The sequence below is a fragment of the Megalops cyprinoides genome, chromosome 1 (genome assembly GCF_013368585.1).
Source record: "Megalops cyprinoides isolate fMegCyp1 chromosome 1, fMegCyp1.pri, whole genome shotgun sequence".
In the NCBI taxonomy this organism is placed as follows: domain Eukaryota; kingdom Metazoa; phylum Chordata; class Actinopteri; order Elopiformes; family Megalopidae; genus Megalops; species Megalops cyprinoides.
Genome location: NC_050583.1, coordinates 62,970,538 through 62,995,666, shown reverse-complemented (window position 1 = coordinate 62,995,666; position 25,129 = coordinate 62,970,538). Strand labels below are relative to the sequence as shown.

The following is a 25,129-nucleotide window of genomic DNA, read 5'->3' as shown; positions in this document are numbered from 1 at the left end:
ATGATGTAGAAGATCCCGTTATGATAGGTGCAGTTCTTGGAGGCGACACCTGCAAAAAGCAGTCCAGCCCCCAGTTTACTCAACTCTCTGGTCAGTCAGTGCTAGTTCTCTCCCTCTCTGTAAACGTTACACAGACACAAATACAGTGGCATCAGGTTGCACAGCATGCATTCCATTTACAGACATCCCATTAAAAAAACCTTTCTTCTTTCTGAAAATTCTTTTCAGCCCTAAAGACATAAATATTTCATGCCTGTATACAAGAAGAGGCAAATTAATTCTTGTCCATAATTACCATGGGAAAACAGTCCTGTCTATTGTAGTTGTAACACTTACTGCAACAATAAAGAATAGTCAGCTATTACATATGGAAAAAGCAGGGGGTGGGTGGCTTCCTTAAGAGACCTGTTACAGCATTGCCAGAGGCAGTTCAAAGTGTCAAAGTGAGTTACAACCATGCAGAGAGACTAAGAGACGGAGAAAAAATCACTTGGATTAGAACCACATTCTTGTTCTGCAGAGTCTTCGTTACTTGTGTTGCGGCTTAGTAGGGACATGTTCAAAGTGCAGGAGTACTAGTATGACTTTTGGCAAATTGGATCAGATCACTTCAAATGCAACATCGTTCACCCCCACACAGAGGAATTGAGCAATGAATAATAATCTATGGGACATGAAAGCTTTGGCCCTGTCCTAACACAGCGTGCATCCACCCAGGTACTAGATCACAGAGAGACACGGAGTAATGACTCAATTACAGACACAGTCAGCCAGACGAACTGTAATGTTCTGTCCAAGACAAATGATTCATTTAAAAAAAAAAAAAAACTAAATCACTCTTCTCTCCATTGTGATATTACTTCATGTGGGTAATTCCATCATGGTCTTCATACAGAAGTATGCACCTCTATCTATAATTGTTTTGATGAGACCTACTCTACCAAATACCTAATATTACCTGTCTTCATAATCTTTAACTGTACAGTACAGCAACAAAGTTTAAACCGGTTGAGGCAGAAAAATTCAGAGACATGACAACAAACAATGGAGCATTATTTCACTTAAATGCCCACATAATCTCACCGATCGGGCAGAGAAATTCACAAATGCGTCACGGAAGGTGTAATTTCATTCTCAACATTTCACAGTTTAATACGCTAAAACTTAAACGATAGCCAAAAAGAAGACGAAGAAGACGAAGAACTACGAGGTCCACAATCCATTTCGAAGTAATCGATGACGTAAAAGTGTTTGTGAATGAGTAAAGGGGGCAGGCACCGCTTATGCCTACAGTCAGATCCGATTATTGTGCGCTCGGGTCGTGCAATAGATCCATTCTTTAAAGGAAGCAGGGGTAGAATTAAGCGGAAAGGAAGACCCTAGAGGGACGAATACACATTAATTAAATGTGGCATTTTTGTTCAAAAACAAAGAAAGGATTTGATACCACTTTCTTTTGTTACGGCAAGTACAGGTTGAAGCGGTTGACTGCCATCAGCTCTCGCCACTGTGTGTGAGGTGTTGCTCCGGAGAGAGCGGATTGGACTCGAGCGAGCGACGGGAGAATCTCGCCACTTCCAGGTTGCCACCGCTGTAAGTACCCAGAACCTTTAACGGAAACACAACAATAAAAATCAATTCACCGATCGTACTAGCTAGCTTATGTTTGTTGCAATATGCATTATCTAGGTATGTAAAAGCGTGGGGGTACAGTTCTACTTACATTTAATGTGCCAGTGCACTCTTAAACCTCTAACGTTAGCAAAAAAGGTAGGAAGGTAACTAACAGTTAAATTACAGTGTAACGTTAGGTAGCTAGTTAAGTCAACGTTAAAGATGCATCGTCAAAATACATGGAGCTAGCTATTTCTGCAATGGCTTGCAGTGCTGTTAAGTCTCGCTAACTAGATCTCGATAATTTCAGCGAAGCTACTAACGTTACACTTGTTTTAGCTGGCTGTCTAGCAACCCTTAGATGCAGATAATTCGTTTGCTATCTTATTTACATTAAAACTGAAGTTTGCAACTCGAAGATCTGTATTTTAGTTAACTAAAACCTTCGGTTTTGTGATCTAGCTTGTTTACCGAGGGAAGGAGCTAAGTTAGGAAGTCTGAGTTGTTTTTACGAGCCAGCTACATTTAAACACTTCGGATGTGGCTAGAAATGAGGTGGCAGGAAGGTATGGCTAACGTTAACTCATCTAGCTACAAACAATACAGCCACAGTCGAGATAGCATGTACATTGTGCGAGCAAGTGTAACTTCTTAACCGTAGGTGGTTAACGGGCTACCCTGTTAGCTAGCTGGCTAACTTTTTCTTTGTTTGAACGTGCAGACTATAGAGCAACGGGCCGGCTGACTGTGCAAAACCACAAAGTAGCTAGCTAGGTCGCGAGTTGGTATAGTCTTTCTTTCCTGCCCTGCCAGCAGCTACTACCTCTGATTGACTCTAAAATTGCGTCGTAGTCGATAAACGGTTTCATTGTGTTGCCATCTAGCCAGTTCGCTACCAAAGGACGGTTGTCAAACCAGATTTACCCTGGGAGAAAGTCCAGCTGGGAGCTTTTGTGCTAGGGTTGTGCGGGTTATTGTTCCAAAAGCATAAACTGATTTGCATACATCATCCCGTTTGAGCATCTGGCAAGGCGAGTCATTCTTGTCCCGTGATAATTTGGATCAATTTTGTCGTCACCACACTTCGTTCAAACGGCTGGACTGGCTTTGTGAAAACCCGCTTGAATACAGCAAAATTAAAGGTTGATAACGAGTTAGCTACAGTTTATCATCTGGCTAGTCCAGCCAGCTACTTTTGCAAGTACAGCTCGCGTTGTGTCGACTATCTTTTTCGTGGTCGTTGGGGTATCAGTTCAGTTTTTGAAAAACAAGCAGCAACGTTCTGTTAGTTGTCAATGTATCAACTACGAAGGGCCATCCGTTTCCTCCATAACATTATTTGTATGAATGGTTTGGGAGGTTTATAAATAACCACATTAGAACACTCACACCAGTATTTTCCATTCCCGAAATGGTCTGGCCCTCTCCTTTATTTAATCGTGTTGGAACTCTCGAACCTCTGATACGATGCTTACTATGGTTTGAGAGCAGGCGCACTGAGGATCATTTTTCACTGGTGTCACTATGTTACGCGAGTGCATTTGTTTTGGGGGAAAAAATAACGATGGGTGTGTACAGCGTGGCTTGATTAGGGCATTATAACAACTGCAGGGCCCCCATTGGGCAGTCAGCATGCAAGTGAATAATTCTTTCAGAGCCAGCGATTCACGGGTGCTATTTGGTGCTCTTTAGTGGAAGAGCTGAGACATCCGAGTCGCAAGGGGGTGCGGTGATATGTTAACACACCCATGCGGTGAGTATAATGATGGCAAGATCTTGAGCAGACCATGTTATAGTTTTTAAAATGCCTCCATTAGTTGGTAATGGGACACAACAAATTTTCCCAGTAACAACTCTGGGAGGAAATGGGAGTGGGTTCGCAGTTTGAATCTTTTAAATTCAGTTTAGTCTGCTGATTTGTGGGGCACCGTTAGTGGCATGAAGGTGAGATGGGAAATTAAAGTGTTGTCGCTTCTGCAGAGACTACGGTGGAGCAGTTTCTATCGAGTCTGCATGCGACTGGACCCTCGAGGCGGAGGTTGCGCTGTTCGACGGCCAAGTCTCCCAACTGGAATTCTAATCTTAACCATGAAACGCCAAAACTAGTCCTAGATGGGCAACTACGGGTAATTTCTGCCTGGAGCAGATTGGACTGGTCCAACTGGCATGTGCACAGGAAGGGTACTGACAAGGTTAAAATTGTGTCAGTATTACACTTCTGCCTCACGTTACAAAATAATGGTGCCAGGATTATGCAGGATCGCAGGGGCCACGCAGTCTTGGGAGTATGGATTTTTTTTTTTGCCTCTTTTCTCTGCCGGACAGAGTGGCATTGGTCCGACAATGATGGCTGGATCCGCTGATTATCAGCGTAGATGGCAGCAGACAGCCCGGCTGTCTACAAAGTGACTTCGTTGTTTGTTACTGTAAAGGACTGAGCCCCTTTGTGAGAGGAAAGATTAGCACAATAAGCACAACTAAGAATGAGTGGCTCCCAGAACTGGCGTCTTATTGTACAGTTTCAGAGCAGGACTACAGCTTTAGGCTTTGTTGGATATGCTCGAGCAAAAAGTGTCTGACAATGAATAAAGGGGTGTTTGGGAAGTTTATAAATAACCGCATCAGAATACTGATACCGCTCCTTCCATTCCTGAAATGATATGGTCCTCTCCTTTATTTAATTGCATTGGAACACTCAAACCTCTAATACGATACTTACTATGCATCTGAGAACAGGCGAAGGATCTTTTTTCACTGGTATCGGTGGAAATTGTAGTCTTTTCAGAAATATCGAAGTAGATGTTATTTATAGTATGCTACCTTCAAGGTATTCTAATGTAAATGGAACCCTCTATATGGGAACAATTAGGCTAATTAGATTTGGGTTTTCCATTCACTACGGCCTGTTGAATGCCTCAGATTGACCCATTTAAGAGAAGCATAGCCTATTGGACATTTAAGGGTCTGGGTAGAAAAATATTAAGGTGTTGTCTGACCACTTTGACTACTGAGATTGTTTCAAACATACAGTCAGTCAGTGCTAGCTACTGTCATTAAATTGCATCATCTACAAGTATGTCAGAGAAAATTGTTGTCACGACACTGTCTTCTGGTCTGACCTGACAATGGCCCAGCAAACTCAATAGTTTGTGAACTCCTGCCACAGGAGTAGATATTTTGTGCAGAGGTGAAGTAGATAGAGTTGCAGCAACAGTCAACAGTCACGGGTTGTATGGTGTCATGGTTCAAGTTTCGCTTTTCCAATACTTAGACTTTTGTGGTCAGAGACAGGAAGCATATGATGTGTAAGCTTATCTTTCAGGTGGAGTTTAAATGACATGTCATATCTAGTTGCTAGTCACAGTGATAATATGGAGGCGATGTATGCTCTCCAATGCACACGGCAATGTTCTTTTTTCAGACTCGTCTTTTGCAGAGTCCGATTTGCTTACTTTACAGGATGTTGGCAGAAGTAGTCTGGCATTAATGCTGTTTGAGCTTTGTTTTGTTCTTTTCGTTTAAATTTGGCTGCCTGCGTTGGCATCTGTTCCATCTGATGCGCGAGGGAGACGTGAAAACGTCTTGTGCAAGCTGTCTCACGCGCAGCCCTGACGCTCCCTCTTGTCTTTGCGCAGACGGCGCCAAAGGCTTCTGATTGGCCAGCACGCTGAGGCGAGGGTGTTGCACAAAGGACGTGAAAATCGCAGCTGTCTTGGTAATCATTATCAGCAGCATCAGTCAGCTGGCCGAGCAGGAATCGCATGCGGCAGGGCTCAGAGGGCTGCAAATGCGAAACGGCCTATTGCGTCTTGAGGGCTGTCAACCGGAGCTGAGAATAGTTACCGGCGCGGTCTCGAGCCTCGGCCGGCGTGGTCTGACTGCTCCCTTCCACCCGGATGAAGGGTTCCCAGAGGAATTTTTACAGCCTCTGCCTAGGCCGCTGCTCTGCAGAGGAAGAAGCTGGGGGTAGGGTTGAGGCTGGGGCGAGGCTGAAGGGGTCTGTGGTGATACAATGAGGCCTGCGCAAAAGCCGTCGTTAGCTAACTGGCTGTAGACAGTTAACTCCAGGCCCTGGCTCCGTTTGTATAAAAGGAATATTTCAAACCACTCCACTGCAAAAGTTCTGGGATTTTTTTTTCTTGTAATCACCTCTGATGTCATAATGTGATGATGTAATGGCAGGAAGTCGTAAGTGGTGTAATCTCGTACAGTTGTGGGACTTTTGCCAGAGCTGTGAGGAGTTTTTTACATTTTAATTTTTCCTCATTGTCATCTCATGATGTGGTTTTTAGTATGTATGTTGAAATGGAAACGATGGAGGCTTGGGGTTTCACTGAACATAGATTTGAACGTAATGAACGTAGATTTCGGTGACTTGTTTGAAGCTCAGCACCCCCTTAAATTATTTGGGAAGGAAACAAGAGCAGGAGAGATTGATGCCTAACAGCTTTGAGATCCGTGTTTTCAGACGGGCTCAGGCCTCCCGGGGGCTGTAGTGTGTAGCCGTAGGAGTACTCGAGCTGGTAAACAGGGTGACGTTGACGAGGAGCACATTCGCGCGAGAAAGTAGGTCAGATGACGGGGACTAGGCGTTTGCTGCCGTTTCAGTGGAAAAAAAAAAAAGCGGGTAAAAAGTAGTCAGTTTCCAAAAAGGTCGGTGCAGAAGCGTGGAGCAGACGTGTCCACGCCCCTGTTGCGCCCTCACACCAGGAGCCGTTCACAAGCGCTCGCAGCCGAGCCGGCGCATTCCACCGAGCACCTGAAACGAACGCTAACCGACACGCCGCGCTTTATTCAAACACAGGGGGGGGGAAAAAGAGAGAGAGGAGTGAGAGAGAGCCCAAGCACACTCCTGTATCAATCCTAACTGATGTTGCTGGCAAACAGGGTTTTGTTTTTCTTTGGAGAGTAAAAAAAAAAAAAAAAAAATCTAAACTTCAATCTGTTTGCTGTTCCCAAAGTTCAAGGTAGCCTTGAGTGTCTGTGTGTCTCGACTGACAGAACACTCGCCCGTCGACCTGTACGTGAGGAGATGGGGCCCAGGTCTGATTGCAAAAAATGCCCAGCCTGGGTTGGGTTGGGTAGGCAGATTAAAGATTGAAATCTGCTGTTTTGCCTGTCAGTCAGCCTTGACTGGGATTGCTCTGGCCTTGAGACTTCTGAGCCTTGCGGCAGGGGTGTTTTCCCCCTTGATTGTGGCCGGGGGAAACGGCAGCACAGCTCTACGCGCAGATGTTTCCACTAACATACGCAGGGCATGACCTGCGCGCAAACCGTATGCCGATAAGCTTGAAAGTTTTTCTCCGCGGTTTCAGGCATGTGACCAGAGAGATCCTGTTCAGCTTCGGCTTCCAGTTCTGGCTGTGTCACCGAACAGAGGAGGAGGTTTGGGATCTGAGCTCCTGGGACTCGATTCGGAATACTCAATCATGCATGCGGGTGCTTGACATGTGTCATAAAATATATCCAGTCTCCATTTTTGACCGGAGAGCTCCTTCGGCGTAGCACAGTAGGCCTAACTTGTTTTCGCGGCCCCAAAAGCCTGGTGTTCATGCTCGGGCAACTGTTTCCTGTTCCCCGCTCCCCGTCCCCTGTTCCTTTGTCTGCCTCCCCCGGCCTGGCCCAGGCAGCTGGGACCGGCTCTGAGAGCACAAGCTGCCATAATAACGCCAGCCTATAAATCTCCTGCCTTCACCAGGTCTCTGCCCCGAGGGAATAGGCTACTGTGACGTACCCAGGCCCTCCCTGTGAAACATCACCCCCCTGGCCGGACCCAAGGGGTGTCTCATTGTTACAGGTTTTCGTCCCCCCCCCCCTTTCCCCTCGCTGCCATCCTGTCTCCCCCACTCTCTTTATCTGGCTGGGGGGGTGGGGGGGGGGGGGGGGGGGTGAAGTCTCTGACAGGCTATTACAAGCGGCCAGAGGCCCCCCTCTTATCTAGCTGTAACCCTGAACTTGGAAGGGCTTCGTCCGTTTCCTTTTTAGCGCCGTCGAGAAAACATTCCTGCTCCCCCACCGGGCCTGTGTCTCTGTAACGGGCCTCTCGCTTCGCGTAGCTTCCGATTCGAGCACGTTTACGCAATTAGAAAAAGAGGAGTGATGGGAAGATTTCCTACGCGTATGTTCAGCTCAGTCTAGCGGACGCCCGCGCTGTAACGCGCGTAGCCTGCTCAGTCCTCTCCCTCTGCTTGTTCACGGCCCATCATATTTGAGCACAGCGAAGCCTTAATCGCACGTTTGCCCGTTAGACGATTGCATGGAGAGGGCAGATAAGGTACCGATGAGCTGTAGTGAATTCTGGGAAGGCTGTCCCGTGCTTTCCAGCCAGGAAACGGTGAGTGCGACACAGCGAGTGATATAGGCGTTTTCCAAGAAGCAATGTTTGTTTGCTCTTCAGCCGCCGGCCTGTGTTCGTCTCGCTGAATAATTAAACAGGGGCTGAAATTCAAGCCGCCTCCCCCATCTGCTAGTACTACAAACTTCTGTGGATGCAGCGCTGCTGGGCTAATTATGTTTCATGTAATCAATGTGGTGATGCGGACCGTTTGTGAACGCACAAGCGAATGATACGTTTCACAGTGGTACTTTTCTGTTGTGTGTTTCTTTTCTTAAAAATATCACCGCGTGCTTCCGTTCTATAATTGCGGATGTGGAAAAATGAGGCGTGACATTAAACACACAAAGCAGGTAAAAGGTTTTTCTGCTTTCCGATTTCCTGCTCTGATTGGTCCCTGTAGTCACCGTCTCTCTCTCTCTCGCTCTTTCTCTCGTGCTCTCACTCCCTCTGTCTGCCTAAAAATATCACACATATACTTGGGTTAATTAAAGTTCAGTCAGATAACACAGGTGTTTGGGGTAATAAGAAACAATGAGCGTGTTTGACGACGACCGTGCCCCACAGATCCTGTTTAAAGGTCTCCAGCCTTCACTGGGACCTAATAAATGGTCCCCGCGTTTCCTTCCAAAAAGGATTTGCTCCTCAAAGGCTATCGTAAGCCAATTAGCCAGGAATCTGACCCCTTGTAAATGGCGATCTTTAAGAGGGGTGTTTAGAATGTTTTTCCCTGAGGGCTAAACCTAGACTTCCATGGTAATCTTCCAACAGGCCCAGGAGCAGGGGGCCAATAAAAGTGTCACCTAAAAGCCGCTGCGCCCGCTTCCCCCAACTCTCTCCTGTTCCACCTGTGCCGTATGATCAGCATGCCTTGTTAGACGGGACCGCAGTTGTTGTGTGAACATCCCTGGTGGAATGCAGATATGTGCATTTTTGCTCCAGTTTGTCGCAGGGTGTGTTGAACATGACCGGTCATTTTCACTTAGTAAGAAAATCTTATTCATTTGTGTGTCCCCCCCCCCCCCCCCCCCCATACACACACATACACACACACACACACACAAGGACAGAAAAGGGTCAGGCCATCTCATTTTCATATACTGTAGTCGTGAAGCGCTTTTAACCGAACACCAGGGGTGTAGTTCGAGCAGAAAACTCATGATGAGTGACAGCTTCATGCTCCCTCACCACACCATGTCATGAGCAGTTAAATCGAGCATTCCTTTCAAAATGAAATCCACCGGCAGTCTGATTCAGCATTAATCTGTACCGTCCCGGGCTGCCTGAAATGCTTTGTGTGTGATTTGGGAACCGTTGCACGCGATGCACTTGTTTACCACGGTTCACCCCTCTCTTGGCATGCTCCGGCTAACGAACAGATTAATGAAATGCGCAACAAATGCCCGGGCCAATCAGATTTGCACCAGATCATCCGTGGAAGACACGAAAAAGATGGACTTGAAATCCCCCTCCTTGTTTTTCGTCTTCCCGCTTTCTTTGTTGGTGGTGTTGTTCTCCTCCTCCTCGTCCTCGTCCTCTCTCTCCTCCTCCTCCCCCTTCCATCCCCTCCTCTTTTTCCCCAGGTATTTTAGTAGCATGCCTAAAAGTGTGATTTAAACTGAGTGATTTGTTGTGTGTTGGCAGTTACATCATGTTCTGACTGTGCCTTCTTGCCCTTAAAGGGAGCTGAGTGATTTGAGAGGGGACGTGTTGGAGTGGCAGGCTGTCCCCTCCTGCTCCAGAGACCACTGGATCTCTATTTCATTTATGCTCCGGCCAGGCGTCTCCGGGGATTCCTCTCTCCCTCTCAGTCCTGACTCAACTCCTTTTTTTTTTTTTTTTCTCTCTCTCTCTCTCTCCTCCCTCCATCTTACGCTCTCCCAGATTGTCACCGTGCCGCAGTGCTTGCGGAGAGGTGTGAAACCAAAATAAAAACACAGTGTTGAAAGGCTGATATTGTGGGAGGCGGGGCTTCTGGGAGTACGAGGATTCCGTAGTGAAACGTTGTCAGGAAGATCGCTTCGGCGATTGCAAAGGCGGATGGTGTCAATGACTAATCCATCCTGTAGTGATCTGACTTACCTATAAACATTAACACCCCCCACACACCTCCCAACAGCTTTAGCTGCAGCTTTCATGTCTAGTGCATAAGAATCTCCCTCCCACCAGATTCAGTCTTTCCGCATTATAGTATGTAGATATGGAATGACACAGTTCCAGACTAGCACTTTGTGTCAGCGTTGTGTAAGTGACAAATGAAATGTAACTCATTCCTAACTTCGTCGGGCAGAGTTACGGAGGGAGGGCATGGCAGTTAGATCCTATCTGGGCCTGACAGACAGCCATTCTAATTGGCCCAGCAAGGCCTCAGTCCTCATGTTTCCCCTTTCATAAACCTCCGAAAGGAGCTCCTCTGGGGAGGGCCGGGACTCGCAGGACCTACAGGCTGCTTTCCCGCTCAGCGGGGCACAGTCAGGGGGGCCCTCCGGGGTCTCAACAGGAACACACAAGGAAGCACAGCCCCTCCCACCTGCGAGTCACAGGGGAGAGGGAGACCAAAGGGGAAGCGGAATGTGTTGGAGCGGTGAAGTGATCCGGTGGGCGGGGGCTGCAGTTTGGCTCTCAATCGCGGAGGAAGGACCGGCTCACGGGACAACAGGAACGGCTGGCAGACGGAGGCCTCGTTAGGAAAAGGAGCTCGGCGCACCCCCCCCCGGCAGAGCCGCCGCGGTCACTAATGACCGCGAGCCGCTTTCATCCCTCCGGGTTGTTTGTCCGCGCTCCAATCATCTCAGGAAGCAGAGCTTCCCCAAACCATTTAACGAGGCAGGGACTCGTGCTTCTCGTTTGGGCCGATCTGATCCGATGCGATTTTCTCCCTTCCTTATTCGCTTTAGTGACCGGTAGCAGAAAGTGGTCAGACTTCAGGACGAATCTGTGGGAGGTCTTGTGTTTGAAATAAACCAGATTGTGGTCATGCCAGCAGATATTAGCCTATCTAAGGGCAGCAGCGTGGTGCCATTGTTAAGGAGCTGGACTCATAACCAGTAAGTTGCAGACTTAAATCCCAGATGGGGCACAGCTGTATGAATAGATAGTAAAAGGGAAGATGTGTAAGTCACCCTGGGTGATATATAATAATAATGTATAGGCTGTACTTCTTGATATTAATGTTCTTACAGACGCTCATTTTGTGCGGTATTGCGTACATCTCAAACGCAATTACAACTACCATATAACTGGAATTTACGGGTTTAATCTAATTTTGTCAGCGGACATGAAAGATGAAAGTCAGGTGCAACGTAAGCATTTTGCGAATAATATTTCATAGTATGTAAAAAGCAGGCTTTTGACAAGCATTCAGTTTGTGAAATTAGGTAGTTTTCTGATTTTGAGTAGAAAATGGAATTTGAAACGGCATGTTCTGTAAAGCGTGCATAACGCTGTTGTCCCCTCCGCCCCGGACAGAGTGCAGTCTCACTGCACGGCTGGCGACTGTCTGTCCACGCTCTCTCCTCACTGGAACAGAATACCACCTTCAAAGGGTGTGTTCAAAGCACCTGCACTTACAGAGAAAGGCAGATTACTGTCCCTGATCTGAAGTGCTTTTGTGAATGCCGGTACAGTCATATTCTGGACCAAAACCTGGAGGTCGTCCAGGTACACTATATTCCCCCCAATAAGCTTTTAGAGTTTCTGTAAGCTTCTGCGTACACAAAACGATGCCGGGAGCCCGGGGACGTGTCTGAACTGTTCCCTTTGCTGAGGATGTAACGCTAGCGACTAGCCGTAATTTGATAATGCAGGCCTCTTTTAATATGCACACTTCATCAGAGAGATGAGCTCTGAGTAAAGGAGACTGGAGGCAGGTGCTAGCTGAAGCAGGAGGCCTCCACCCTGCGCCCGTGCTCTGATCACAAATCTGCTGTATGTTAGGCTATCTCGGCTTACTTATCCCCCAGGACACCCACGCTCCGCAAGATAAAGATCACGGTCTGTGGCCGAAAGACTTGATCGCATTCCCCCCCCGGCACATCCGGCCCTCGCCGCTTTTAGCAGGGCAACGCAAATGTAGGCCCAGGCTAATCTGAACAGGCCTTACTCCCTTGGATCCTCCACCATCCTCAGAGGTCTTGCAGAGGTCTGCCCATTACACAAACTTATTTAGAGATCTGTCAAAACCATGAAAGCACATTTAGGAGGCTGTTTTTAGCCTCACACAGTCAGTCAGTCAGGGTCTGGCTCCTGGTGGCCCCTTTTTTTTTTTTTTCCCTCTGAGTAGGTGGTGGTTAACCTTCCAGGCTCTGAGGCAGTCTACCCGTAAGCCAGACCTTCCTCTGTGATTGAGAATGTCAGTGAAGTGAAGCCTGCGGTTTGTGTGAGGTGGCAGGGCCCCTCCCTCATTTCACCGCCTGAAGACGGCCCCCGTGCCGCAGACAGGAATTGGACATACGTCACAGACAAAGCCTTTCAGAGAGATCTAAATCAGAGAGATCTAAAGTTTTCTCCACAGAGTCCGCCTTGGAGCTATTTTTACCTTGCTCCGTTTTCTCGGGCGTTTCTTCCCTCCTCTTTTATAACAAGATTTTAATGTTCCAAAAAGTACTGACATCTGAAACCCTAATGACTGTCACGCCAAAAATGCAACAGAAAAGCGTTTGTGCTCACAGAAAGAAGCTTAATTATCTAGCAGCAATTTATCCATGCAGATTTTTTTAGTAAATTATGAAGTACTGAGTTGAAAAACTCAATTTCTTTTTTGTTTTTGTGAAGACCACTTTGTGTTAGTGCCAGAGTCCTGAGTTCTTCGGTTTGAATGCCGTATGGATCCTCCGGCCCAGGAAGCCCCTCACGGTTCTGTCTGTGGCTGCTTTGGGAGGTAAACGAGGTTGTTTAGCGTGAGCTGCACTTTATGTATTTTCTCTGCGTGTGTGCCGACCTCACTTCGATTTCAGAAGCTCGAAGCATGTCATTTCCCTCTTACCTCAGATGCCCATTTCACGCGGGGGGTCACAAGCTGCGGTCGACAGGCACCCGCAGAGGGAGAGCCGCGGGAAAAGCAGTCTCGACCCAGCATCTCCATGGAGGAGATGCAGGAGTGCGGGGAAAGTCATAAATATTATGGGGAGCGCGGCAGAGAATCACACATTGCCTTAAACGCAACCTAAATTATTCATCTGGCAGGCACAGAGGAGGGCATTGCGTTTCATTTTCAGGAGGAAGCCGAACAAAAGTGTTCTTGTTACGGAGAAGTGAAGTCACTATAAAGGTCCTCTTCTTGGTAAAGGCGGCTTGGTACAGCCAGCAAGCTGTCCATTATCCATTTACGGGACTAGACTGAATGGGCTCCTCTATTCTCCGGGTAACTGGGTGTATTCACCAGGTGGCATAAACAGAGGTGTGACTGGCTTCTTTTCCCTGCATATAGCCCTGCCTTGTTCAGAAATGTTCACACATTTTACGCTTTTCATACAATCGCGCCCCACCCTAAATATTGATCCTGCTAAATCACACAGCTTTAGAAGAAAAGTGGCTTTTGCATGAGAGGAGAAGCCGTTAGCCGGGATTCATTATTTAAGGAGGCTTCACCTGAAGGACAGATTGCTTTGCAAGTAAAGATCGAGTTTGAGATCGTTAAGCTGAGAGGCATTTTATTTCAGCAGAAATGTCGATCGTTTGAAGGGTTCTCTCAGAGGAGGCCTTTCTGGTGCGGTTACTCTCTCCAGCAGGTTAGATTGGTTAGCGGCCCAGGATGTAATAAATGTGTGACGGCAGCCGGGAGAATTGGAGTGGTGTTAACAAACTGCAACACAAGTGGGCACAGCTTTGTTGTCACCTCAGTCCCATAGACGTCGCACTTTGGCGACGGGGGTTTCCGGTACGTACAATACCAGTGAAATGTTTTGACGCACCTGCTTAAGATGATGGGAAACGTGCATTCAGAGACAATGCTGATCTACAGATTTATGCTTGATATTTGTTTCTTAGACAAATATAAATAGTGAAGTTGATGCCTATGTATGAATTTCGTAAATTTTGTAAAAATGCCTATGTATGAATTTTGTAAATTTTGTAAAATTTCTTTCCAAAAAGAAAATTTCAATTTCAGTTTAATGAATGTAAAGAATTTGAAGAATCTAAAATGCAAGATAGTTGTGATTTGTTAAACACTTTTTTGGTCAATGCATAATTCCATTTGTGTTGCTTGCCTAAAATTTGGAAAATGGGAAAAAAAAATAAAGAAAAACCCTTCCATGAGTAGGTGTGTCCGAACTTTTGAGTGGTACTGGACGCTCCATGATTACTGGCCTTTGCATTATCAGGAGGTGCTGTGCTCGATGCTGAAATGAGTTGGTGCCATGCTCGTGTGACTGTTACTGCCGCAGGGGAGAGAGGCTGCATTGCCACGGCGCTTCCTCACCTCCAGTTGAGATCGCATTTGGAATGGGAGATGGACTGACAGCTGTCGGTAGCGAGCATGTGTACACGCGCTTCACTCACTGCTGTAATGGCTTGGAGGAGCTCAAAAGGAGTGTCAACACGCAAGGAAGTATCTCAAATTATTTTTGTGTGCGTCAGTGGTTCTGGGGACATCCGCAGCCCAAGCAGCCTTATCCAAGAGGAGGAATCTCAGTGGCCCATTTCAGTGAAGACTGTGCCACCGGTCTGGTCCGCAGCCCAGGCAATGAGCTTGTGGCTTTGGCCTAACCAGTGCAGATGGCCGCATGTGGACAGAGTGGATCAGTGGTCACATTTCGCCACAAAGCCCCTCCAGAAAGCCGGTTTTTCTTGAACTGAACCCAGCTGGGTTCTGTGGAAACGGGTTGCACTGGTAGTCAACGATACGTTTCCACTTTTTTGTTTTGCCTTGTTTTGCCCTAGAGACAGTAAGGGGAGAAGTTGTGAAATATAGAGGTAATGAATAATATTTGAGAGGGGCCCTTGGGGAGTAGGTGGATCCCCACGCTTCCCCAGTCTTCAGGGGTTGCTAAGCGAAACGATACTAATACCAAACATCTTTGGGAGTCTTTGGAACGGGGGGGGGCTTCACGTTAAGCTCTAACACTTGGTTCCCAGCTGCTGCGCACAGGCTGCTTCGGCTGTGGTTTTAAAAAATCAGCCAATTAGTTTCACTCTCCCAGCCCATGTGTCTTGCATTTAACACATTGCTGTGGTATTGCAGACACTAGCAGTTTAAACACTGATTAAAACTGTGCTTACAGTACGAAAATAATGTATGTTTGTGTGTCTGCACACGTATACGAAATTTAGAGTCTCAAGTGTCTCTCTTTTCGACGGCACAATCGTGGTGCCCCATGACGGCAGACCACCAAAACGCAGCCGTTTCCCCTGAAGCGAAGCCGTCGTGGGAGAACGAACCTGACACACGACGCATTCTTACTTTCCTGTCTTTTCCTTTGCTCGCCCGCAGCTCCTCTCTTCGTCCACGTGGGCGAAAATTGGAGTCGTTTCACAGGGAACACGGTGTTACACGTTTTGAGTTGTTTTTGTCCCGAAGAGTTGGTGGGGGGGGGGGGGGGTAGAGGGTGGGGGTGGGGCGGTCAGAGAGGGCCCTTGTGAGTTGTCGGACGTTATTAAAGCACACATTTGGACAGCACGTGCTATAGCAGCTGGGAGGGACGGCGGGGGGTTGGGTTCTTGCAGCTGAAACGTGAAGCGCGCTGTGTTGGATTCGACCGCAGCCCGGTCTCAGACGAAGCTGTGTGAACAAGTTCGAGAAAGAGTCTCGGGTAACAATATACAGGGACGCCAAAGTACACGTGTGCGAGTTTGGTGGTCTTTCTTTGTAGTTGGCCGCAGGAAAGCATACTAGCTGGATTTTTGCCTAGGGAAAGCCTGATCTCATTTGCTCAGGTCTTTGCCCATTCTGAGTGGCTGTTCAAGTGGCTCAGTCTGAGGCCTGGTCCTGACACCAGCACAGAGGGATCTATTTAAACTGGCCGGAAAGTGAGAGCCACAGGCAGTCAGACCACAACGCGGACTCACCGCTGAAGGGGTTTTCAGTTGAGCCTCAGTGCGCAGTCCAGTGTGATGAAATGCCGTCCAGTTCTACCACTGCCATGTACAGTGTCATTATAGGCTTTGCCATCTGCTGTATTGTTGAAGAATCTGCCCATTCAGGGTGGTTGGCTGTTACTCAAGACAGCTGCGAAGCTGTCTCCTTACCACAGCCACCAGTGGCCAGCTTTACCACCATGAGGAACTGTGGAGAACCCGCACAGTTCACGCTGTTTCTGATTTCACTGGGTCCGCGTTCACCCTTGCGGTCGACCGCGACGTCCCGGTCTTGGTGACGACCCCATCTGGTCCTCACAGGTCGGGTAGCCTGCTCAGTCATCTCCTGAGACGGAATACTTGGTGAACCTAAACAGGCAGGGTTAACTAACGCCGGAGCCCCCCCGCGCGGTCCCCTCAGGTACGTTCAGCCAGACGAGCACGCTACGGTGCGGCCGCCGTGACCGCGCGCAGGAAACGTCAGGGGAGGGGGAGGGGGACGTGGTTGACTTTCTGTACAAAGTTGATTTCCTGTAGAGAGGAACCTGTCACGCCGTTTACTCTAAAGAAGAGCGCCGAGAGCCAGGTGTCTGGGTTTAGCGTTCTCCGCCGCTTCCTGTGTGCGCTGTGTGTTCCCATCAATCTCGCCGGACATAATCTGCCATCAGAGCTGCTTCTCTAGAGAACCCGAGCTGGGTTTGCCCCAGGAAGAGCTCTTTTCTCAGAAGCTGAAGGCAGTGACTCGGTTTTAATGGCATTGCTGTTTTTGTATCATGCAGGTTTTCCGTATAGTTTTTTGTGTTTTATTCATGTTTTCTCATTAGTTAGAGTTCTGTTTTGCCTAAGTGTGTTGGTCAGGTCTCTGAGGTCTTGCTGGTGCACTGTATTCTAATTAATAATTTCACCTGACATGGAATTTTGCTTGTACTTGGATGTACTTGGTACCTCACACACTACATAAACAGCATAAAGGACATAATATGTGTTTGTGAACGGTGGCCTTGAGCAGGTTCAATGTCCATTGTGTTTTGCCACCAATTCCGTTGGTTAAAACCACACCAATGAAATTGGTGGCAAGGTCAAATGTTACTTTTTAATCAAGGGCATATTCACGCGTACAGTTCGAAGTGTGCCTTGTTGACATGACAACGTGGAGGAGGGGTTGAGGGTAGCAAGTGTGAGTCTGTCTATCTATAGAGGGCTGACACATTCTTACTTTTTTGCCCTTGTGCGGTTTGCACACCTTTTTCAAAAGAGGCTGATGTTGAAATTTGTTAACACAATTTGAATATACAACATTACGAACTTGTGGCAGTACCAGTGGCAGTCTTGTTGGTCATCACCCATAGAACACCTCTCAGTTCACCTGACTGAGTGACGACAGAGGGCAGGCAAACTAATAGCTAAACACGCCAGCAAATCCCTTTGCTTAATCCACCAAGTAAGCAGGTGTCATTATACATACAATCTCAGTGTCTGAATGAAATGCAAAGCAACTTTGTTTCGCGACTTCGAGATGCATATCAGGGATGGAAAAAGCACTCCCGGTGCCTTGTGGTTTGAGTCACACAGGAACCTGCCTGTTGGTGGCTTCACCCCAGCGTGCTAACCTGCATCTAGTGGACTGGCTCGCACCGCTAGGGCCTCAGGTTTTTGGCGCTTGGGTGTGGAGCTCCGGTACGCCTATGTGTTTCTGTTTCCTCCCGTGGAGCAGTGTTGGCCGTCGGCGCGTGGCACCGGTTGGGCCGAGGGTGGGGGCGCGCCTCCGTCCCCAGAACAGAGGCGGCATTCTCCTCCCGGGTTGGAGATATCGCTCCCCCTCGTTGGCGTGGCGCGCCGCATTAGCAATCAGCGCCTTCCCTCCACACCAGCGGGCACCAGTTCAGGGGCCCATTATTTATTGATCTAACGGCCCACTTACCAAGATAACAGTGACCGCTCACACGCTCTGGGTCAGAAAAGGCAAAGAAAGGGGGGCTTGTTAAAATGCTCTCGTCGCTCTCTCTCTGCTTCGGTCGGGTCGCGTTAATTAGCCCGCAGAGCACGCCGCGAAAACCTCGTGACCTCGGGTGCTTTCAAGCCCCGCTCCTCATACGCGATCCTGTTAACATTTCACCTGCGAAACCTCGGGGTCAATCCGCTGTTGCGCTGTCGAAGGAGGCCGGCGATTTACACGAACAAAAAACAAACACCATCCTAAGTGTTGCGAAGAGTGGTTGTCCTATGGGAGAGGGGATCAGCTGGTTTCGCCCCTGACATGCAGTTGCCGTGCGTGGGACTTGGCATGCGACTTGGGCCTGGCATTGCACGGTGTGTCATGCCCCACAGGAAGTGTGTCCACAGGAAGAGGACTCCCTTGGCTGGTTCAGCCTCTCTGCAGGGGCTTCTTCTGCCAGCTCTCCCATCACGGCCTCAGCACCACCTCTCATAACCACCAAGTTAAAAGGTCAAGGTTTTACAAGAAAGCAGTTCTGTACTCACAATTTACTCATCCACCAGCGCTGTACATAGATTACATTGAAGATTAACTTCTGCAGAATAGAAGTGTCACTACATTTTCGTGTGATGCCTCTGGAGGGCATATTGGAGGCTTCGCGACAGTGTTTTTCAGATGGTGCCTGATAGTTAACTTCATCATCCTCTCCCCAAGGGGAGGGGAAGTTATGGGTTTCAGTTTCCATTTTCCACTTTCTCAGACAGGTTCTTTTTTAACGTGCTCTGCAGAGGTTTTCGTTTCTTTTCCTCACTTTTCCCCTGGCGGTGTCGCGGCTGTCTGTCCGACGTGCATGTTCTGTTTCAAAACTACGTCAGAGTCGTGGGTACTTAAACAGGTACGTGTAGGGTACGGCCAGACGATGACGATCCTGTAGAGACGCTGAATTAAGGTAGGTGGTCAAACCAGGGTCCGCGGGGCTGTAAGTGATCATGGGTAATTTGTCTGCAGATACAGTGGGCAGAAACATAGGAATATATTATGATGTGATAGAGGGCTTATTTTAAATTGATGTATGTGGTATTCATCATCACTATTAGCTGAGAAGAGGAATACTGTGCTATGAGCACAGTCTCATCGTGGAGCTGTACACATCCTGTCCCCGTACTGTTGCTATACTTACTGTACGCACTTCTGTACGTCGCTTTGGATAAACGTGTCTGCTAAAAACATAAATGTAAATGTATGAGAATATTTTACATTGGGGTATTTAATATTTATGGTCAATTTAGGTTTACTGTCTTTCCAGAATAACATTTAAGAGACTTGTGAAAAATATGTGTACCTAATTAAATTTACCCTTAACCGTCCTTTTAAAATCTTTAGTTAGTTTATCTTTTGAGCAGGAGAAGGGTGGTGTTGAAACAGACCTACTGATCTAGCACCGCTTCGCTCCACTCAAGTGATTTGACCTGCTTGCGAAGGTGTCGTCGTTTCATGTTGAGAAGCACCGCAGATGGGGCCTCTTGTGTCTCATCTGAAATGGCATTTAAACAGTTCAGTCATCCACCGACGCCGGCTGCCTCCCACCACTGCTCCGCGCCGCCTCGTGCCGTCCCAGTTAGCCCGTTTGAAGTCACACTGGTGCGTGTGGCCGCCGCTCTCAGACAGAGGCCACGGTGTGGGGTTTGAACCGTCCTCTTTTATCGTTGGCCTTTTAGCAGACTGCTCTTATCCAGAGCGACTTACATCGGTTACAGTTTTTTTTTTTTTTTAAAACAATGTTACCCATTTATACGGCTAGATATTTAATCAGGCAAATGTGGGATAAAGTACACTTGCCCAAGGGAACAGCAACAGTGCTGCAGCGGAGAGTTAAACTGGCAACCTTTTGGTTACGAGTCCTGCTCCTTAACCACCATGCTATGCTGTCCTCTTCTCAGACCACAGCGGATTCCATCCCCCCCCCGGTATGCCTCCACAAAAACAAAGCCAGGTGCTGTGTGCTCCCTCCCTGCTGAAGCACGGGGGCACGCAGTAATCGCACGTGGGGATGTCTCTGGCACGGGGCCACCTCTTTGTTTTAATCCAGGCTCCAACCGCAGCCTAATGGCGTCTCTCAGTCACTTTGAGCTGCGAATCTCAACAACTTTTGCTTTTCTCGTCTCCTACGCGACATCGCGACTGACATCAAAGCAGAAAATGTAGGGTAAGAAACAAGAAGGGAAACTTTGTGCGAATTTGGCTCTCAAGGTGAGGGTGAAAGCGCGTGAACTCGCCGCGGCGCGCAGAAACACAAATCGCCGGCTCCGTGCTTGATTTTTACCTCAGACATCTTATTTTTCTTCAGAAAATACGCTGATTTCCCGAGGATGCGTTTTTGCGTGCGTTTTCAGATCCTCTCTGCTACGGTGTGAAAAGTAAAATAGCAGGTGTTTATTTGGCGGGGCAGTGAAGGTTTACGAGTGCAGCTCATAACCTTAAACGCGCGGAGGCTCGGTGCTCGCTATCCGATGCGGCCTCGATGAAGGGCCGTCTGAGGAGCTCGTTTTGCAGTTCCTGTTAGAGCTGCAGCAGCCGGATCAATGACACGGCTACATTGGCTCTTCCCTCCTGTCTGGGGTTCTCGGGGCAGAGGGAGCCATGAAGCGGCGACACCTTCGAGCTAAACCGGGCTTGGCCCTTAAGAACGCGTAATGGTCTCCGCTTTGGGGCGGTTTAATTTTAGAATCCTTTGATTTATTTAGACTAGGGTGGTTTTGGGTGTTGTCAAAAGCGGAAGCTGTTTCACATGAATGGGTATTCTTATTGCCTGGTCCACATAGCGCTGCTGCCTGTTTCATGAAGCAAACTGGACTACCTGTAACGTGCATAGGCAGCAGAGTGGCATAGTGGTGAGAAGCAGGGCTAGGCTGCTAGAACTGCTAGGCTACTGCTTTGATTCCCTGCTAGGCCACTGCTGTTGTACCCTTGGGCAAGGTACTTAACCCACAATTGCCTCAGTGAATATCCAGCTGTATAAATGGATAAAATTGCAGCTCACTGTATGTAAGTCGCTCTGGATAAGAGTGTTCGCTAAATGGCAATAATATAATGTGATGTATTTAATCCAGCCCAGGCAGTCAGAACGAGGAGAGTATGAGTGTGTGTACAGTATTGTAGGAATTACCTAACAGGGAGTCCATTTGGCAATGAGAGTCAGAAATTTGCATTCCTCTGGATCATTTTACAGCACTGAAAGGTGAATGTTGGTGTATTTTATTTTCCGTTGAGAGCGACTCCATTGGGGGGAGTCCTGATTAAACGAACTCCCGGGCCCGGGGGGGGCGGGGGGGGGTGATCGTAGAGAACAAAGTAAAGAAGAAAAGCAGTTGTCACTTTGTTTTTTTTGATCAAATGTCGAGATTGTTAATTGCGAGGTGGTTGTTTTTGCCGCTCCTAATCAGGTCAGGCTTTTGATCTCCGCCTGCCTCTATCCGTTTCTCATGTTGAGCCTCGATAAAATCTCTAATTTGCCTGACCTTTTGTGCTCTTGTCTCACCGAGCTTTCGAGCACAGGACCTCTCGAACCATGGGCCACGCAGCGGCACTAACATTAAAAAGAAAAACGATATCGCAGACGTCCCTGCCGTGGGCAAACGATTGGGTTGCTGGGTGCATTTGATCTCGGTAGTCAGACGGAACATAATCCATATTTTCTATCAGATACGTGTGACATCAGTCAGTCACCAGGAGGATGGCTCCACGGGGGTGAAACTGACGGAGAAGGGGTCATGACACAAACACGACATTTGTGAACAATAAAAAGATGATAAATTCATTACTCATCTCCATTTTTTCGCAGAGTAGATAATTGGCACATTCAGATTCACACGTGGCTGACGTCAGATCCCCTGGTTTGATAGTCCTTTTGTGATACCTGTTCCTGTAGCAAACTTGCTGTGGCCTTGTATCAGACTTCTGTTTGCATACCACCAAAAGACACACAGAATCTTGTGTCTGGGGGAGAATCTTGTCCTTTCTGTCATGTGGAGTTTGCCATGACACCAGGGCCATGTCACCACCTGCCTTTTGTCAGTCCAGTCAAGTGTGTCCCAGTGACGTGTGGGGACACACTGTACTTACCCCATCTGTGGCGGCCGTGCGCTTGAAGAAAGACAAAACTAACCGACATCACCATCAGCATCTCATGTCAGGGTCCCTTGAGTCTCGCAAGGTGGTAACAGATGGTTAAAGTCGTTTGGTGGCGGAGTGAGTTGGGCTACTTGCATCCCTCTCTGTGTTCCTGCCCCCCTGAGCCAGTCACCCCGCCCTGACTGCCCGCGCTCCGCCAGGTGAATCACGGCCCTCCGTCTGTCTCTGCGGGCCAGCTCAGAGTCACGCATACTTACACACACACACACACACAGGCGCGTGCTCTCACAGACACACGCACTCACTCACTCACAGGCTGAAACAGGCACGCACTCTCACTCACACACACACACATAAACAGCAGCGTGACCATGGCAACGGCCTGAGGAGGCTGGAGGTCACAGGCGGTTAAGAATCAGTAACGACGTGACATACAGGGAGGGCAGAGAGAAGTCCTGGCCTGTTTGCGTGTGCGTCTGACTGACTGCTGTCGTGACTTTCTGGTCGGTAAGCAGCTAGAGCCCCGGAGAGCGCCTGGTCCGTATTGCACAGGAACAGCCTTCCTCGAGAACCGAGCCGCCGGTGCAACACGACCCAAAGCAGGGTGCTCTTTCAGAAGGCAAGGTATTTCCCATGTCATTCCACCAGCCTTGAACACAGTAGCTCGGAAACACTCGCAGGCTTCATGCCCTGTATTTGTATTCTGTGTCTGTTACTGTGCGTTTCGTTTATTGATTTATGCCAGGAGCTCTCCTCTCTGGGGTTGAGTGAGTTGCAGACCCTGTGGGAAGCCCGCTCTCAGGAGCAGCCGGCACTCTCCAAGCTTCCGGAACCACGAGATGCCGCTTATGGGTGACGAGAAACTCCTCCTTCCCTTTGCCATTCTTAGACACGGCCGTGCTATTTTGGCCAGCTTCCTTTGCCAGCAGGAGGGCGAGAGAGCCCCCCTGTGGGAGAGCGCCGAGGGAGAGCGAGATTTCCTCCCTAGGAGTTGTGGGACGTTGAGTCATCGTCTGGAGCTGGGACGCGCTCAGTTCACGCGGTGGGGTCACTGGCCCGTTTCGCATCGGCACCCCTGTTCCTCATTAACCTTGGCACCCTCTGAGAGACCTGCCGGCGCTGTGCAGGGTGGCCTAAATGTGCACCCGCCCCCCCGACAGTATGGCTCCAGTGCAACTGAGCGTGACGAGGCAGGCTGCTGCCGGCATGGAGGCGGCGGGCTCCTCCCCCGCCCTCCCCGGCCACGCCCCAGCAGAGGCTTTTCACACTGGCCCAAGTGGGCACGCGGCTGAGAGCACAGCGGCACTGCGGGGAAACCTGAGGGAGATCTCACCGAGTGCCTCAAGGGGACTGGCCAAAGAGAACAGCCAATCAGCGCTCTAGTACGGCCGATCAACGCATTCCATTCTGTCATAGATCACAGAAGCATAATGGGGAGTGGCATAGGCGACCATAGTGACCATAGGCGGTGAAGCCAGTCCCATTCTTCACCTCGCTGCTGGCGGTGTTTTGGTCCTGATGCTGGACGTGATGGAAACGAGCACATTAGTGGCATGGAGTTTGAGGAGGCGGCGGTGCGGACCAGAGGCGGGCACTGGGCCTGTTTATTTAGGCTGCGTGTGTAAAATATGCACCGTGATAGACGGTAATTTGACACTTATCTGGCCCCTCTTGGCTCACGCCCCTTAGCCACCATCACAAGCAGAATTCCATCGGACGGCGAGGTGCCACCTTTTTGTATTTGTGTCACGTGAGATGTTTGCCGGGAGAGTATTTGCATTTTGCAGTTTTACAGCGACACGGTTTCGCTCAGCTGGTCTGATAGGAAGGCGAGCATAACCCGGATAACGATCCACTCTGGGGGAAGCTTCCTACAGCGTTCACTGTGACATGCCCCATTCGCATGTGACGCAGTGCGCAGCGGGCTCTCGAGAGCTGCGTCACCGATGTCGCGGCGGTGGCACCAGGCTTCGGTATCCGCGTATGTCGGGTCGTGCCCCCGCGGAAGGCACCGCGCGGTTCTCCCGACCCTTTCCGATGGAGCAGGGACGCCACGTTCTCCCGCGGATCGGTGACGCGGTCGCCGCTGATGCCGCTCTCCTCTCCTCCCCTCTCTCGGTGCGAGCGGCCACGTCCGGGAGGCGAGCCGGGTTGTGGCGATCTCCGCTGCTCCTGATTGGATGAGAAATGTCACCGTGTGCGGCGGTGACTAACACGCCGGAGTCGGGCCTTAGACCTGCCTGCCACCTGAAGAGGAGAGCTCTCCCAGGGCAGAGCGCAGCGGAGCTCTGACAAGCGGCCCGTTCCGAGAGGCAGGTGCAGCGTGGCACAGTGCTGTGGGGGTGGCAGCAGAGCGGCAGCTGCCGCGCCTGTGACCGCAAGGGTCTCCTGGGACGACACACTCGTCCTCCGTAGGGAGATCTCGCGCACCGTACTGGTAAATTTTGAAAGGAGGGACTGCAGTGGTTTAGAACGCAGGGCTGTGGCTTCATGCAGAAACACGAGGCCTGCGCCTCTGTGAGCCATGATCCTGCGGGGCGGCATTGTGGCGCAGTGGTTAAGGAGCCGGACTTGTAACCGAAAGGTTGCCGGTTCAAGTGCCCACTGGGCAAGGTACTTCACCCACAATTGCTTCAGTAAATATCCAGCTGTATAAATGTAAAAAACTGTAACCGATGTAAGTCGCTCTGGATAAGAGCGTCTGCTAAATGCCAGTGTATGTAATGATCCACCCGGATCAGTGTTAGCTCCCCCCTCTCAACTCTCTCGCTGGCAAATGGACGCCCTGTTGGATATCGCTCGTACATTATTTAGCTCTGTATCAGTGCAAAAAAGGTGAAGAGGCACAGGAGTCTGCCTTAACCTCCAGTGCGGATGTTGAATAATTTACCTTCTCTCTGCCAGGGCCCTGGTGCAGGGACATGGAGACCAGAGATCAGCTTGATGGACACAGCGATAGGCTAACACTGGGCCTGGTATGGAGATATGGGGATATTGAGAACGGAGCTGGGGGGGGGGGTGGAGACCAGAGAGCCGCCTGATGCAGTGGTAGGCTAGAGGTTATCCTGCTACAAAGATATGGAAACTGGATTACACTT

The 25,129-nt window shown here is 49.2% G+C and overlaps 1 protein-coding gene across 1 annotated transcript in view; it reads left to right on the top strand.

Moving 5' to 3' along the window:
- Positions 1–1,271: 1,271 nt before the first annotated feature.
- LOC118791166 (E3 ubiquitin-protein ligase pellino homolog 1) overlaps positions 1,272–25,129 on the top strand; it is a 35,990-nt gene continuing 12,132 nt past the window's right edge. Inside the window, exon 1 of the mRNA XM_036548451.1 lies at positions 1,272–1,593. The gene's annotated coding sequence lies outside the window, so the exon portion shown is untranslated. The remainder of the gene's footprint in view (positions 1,594–25,129) is intronic.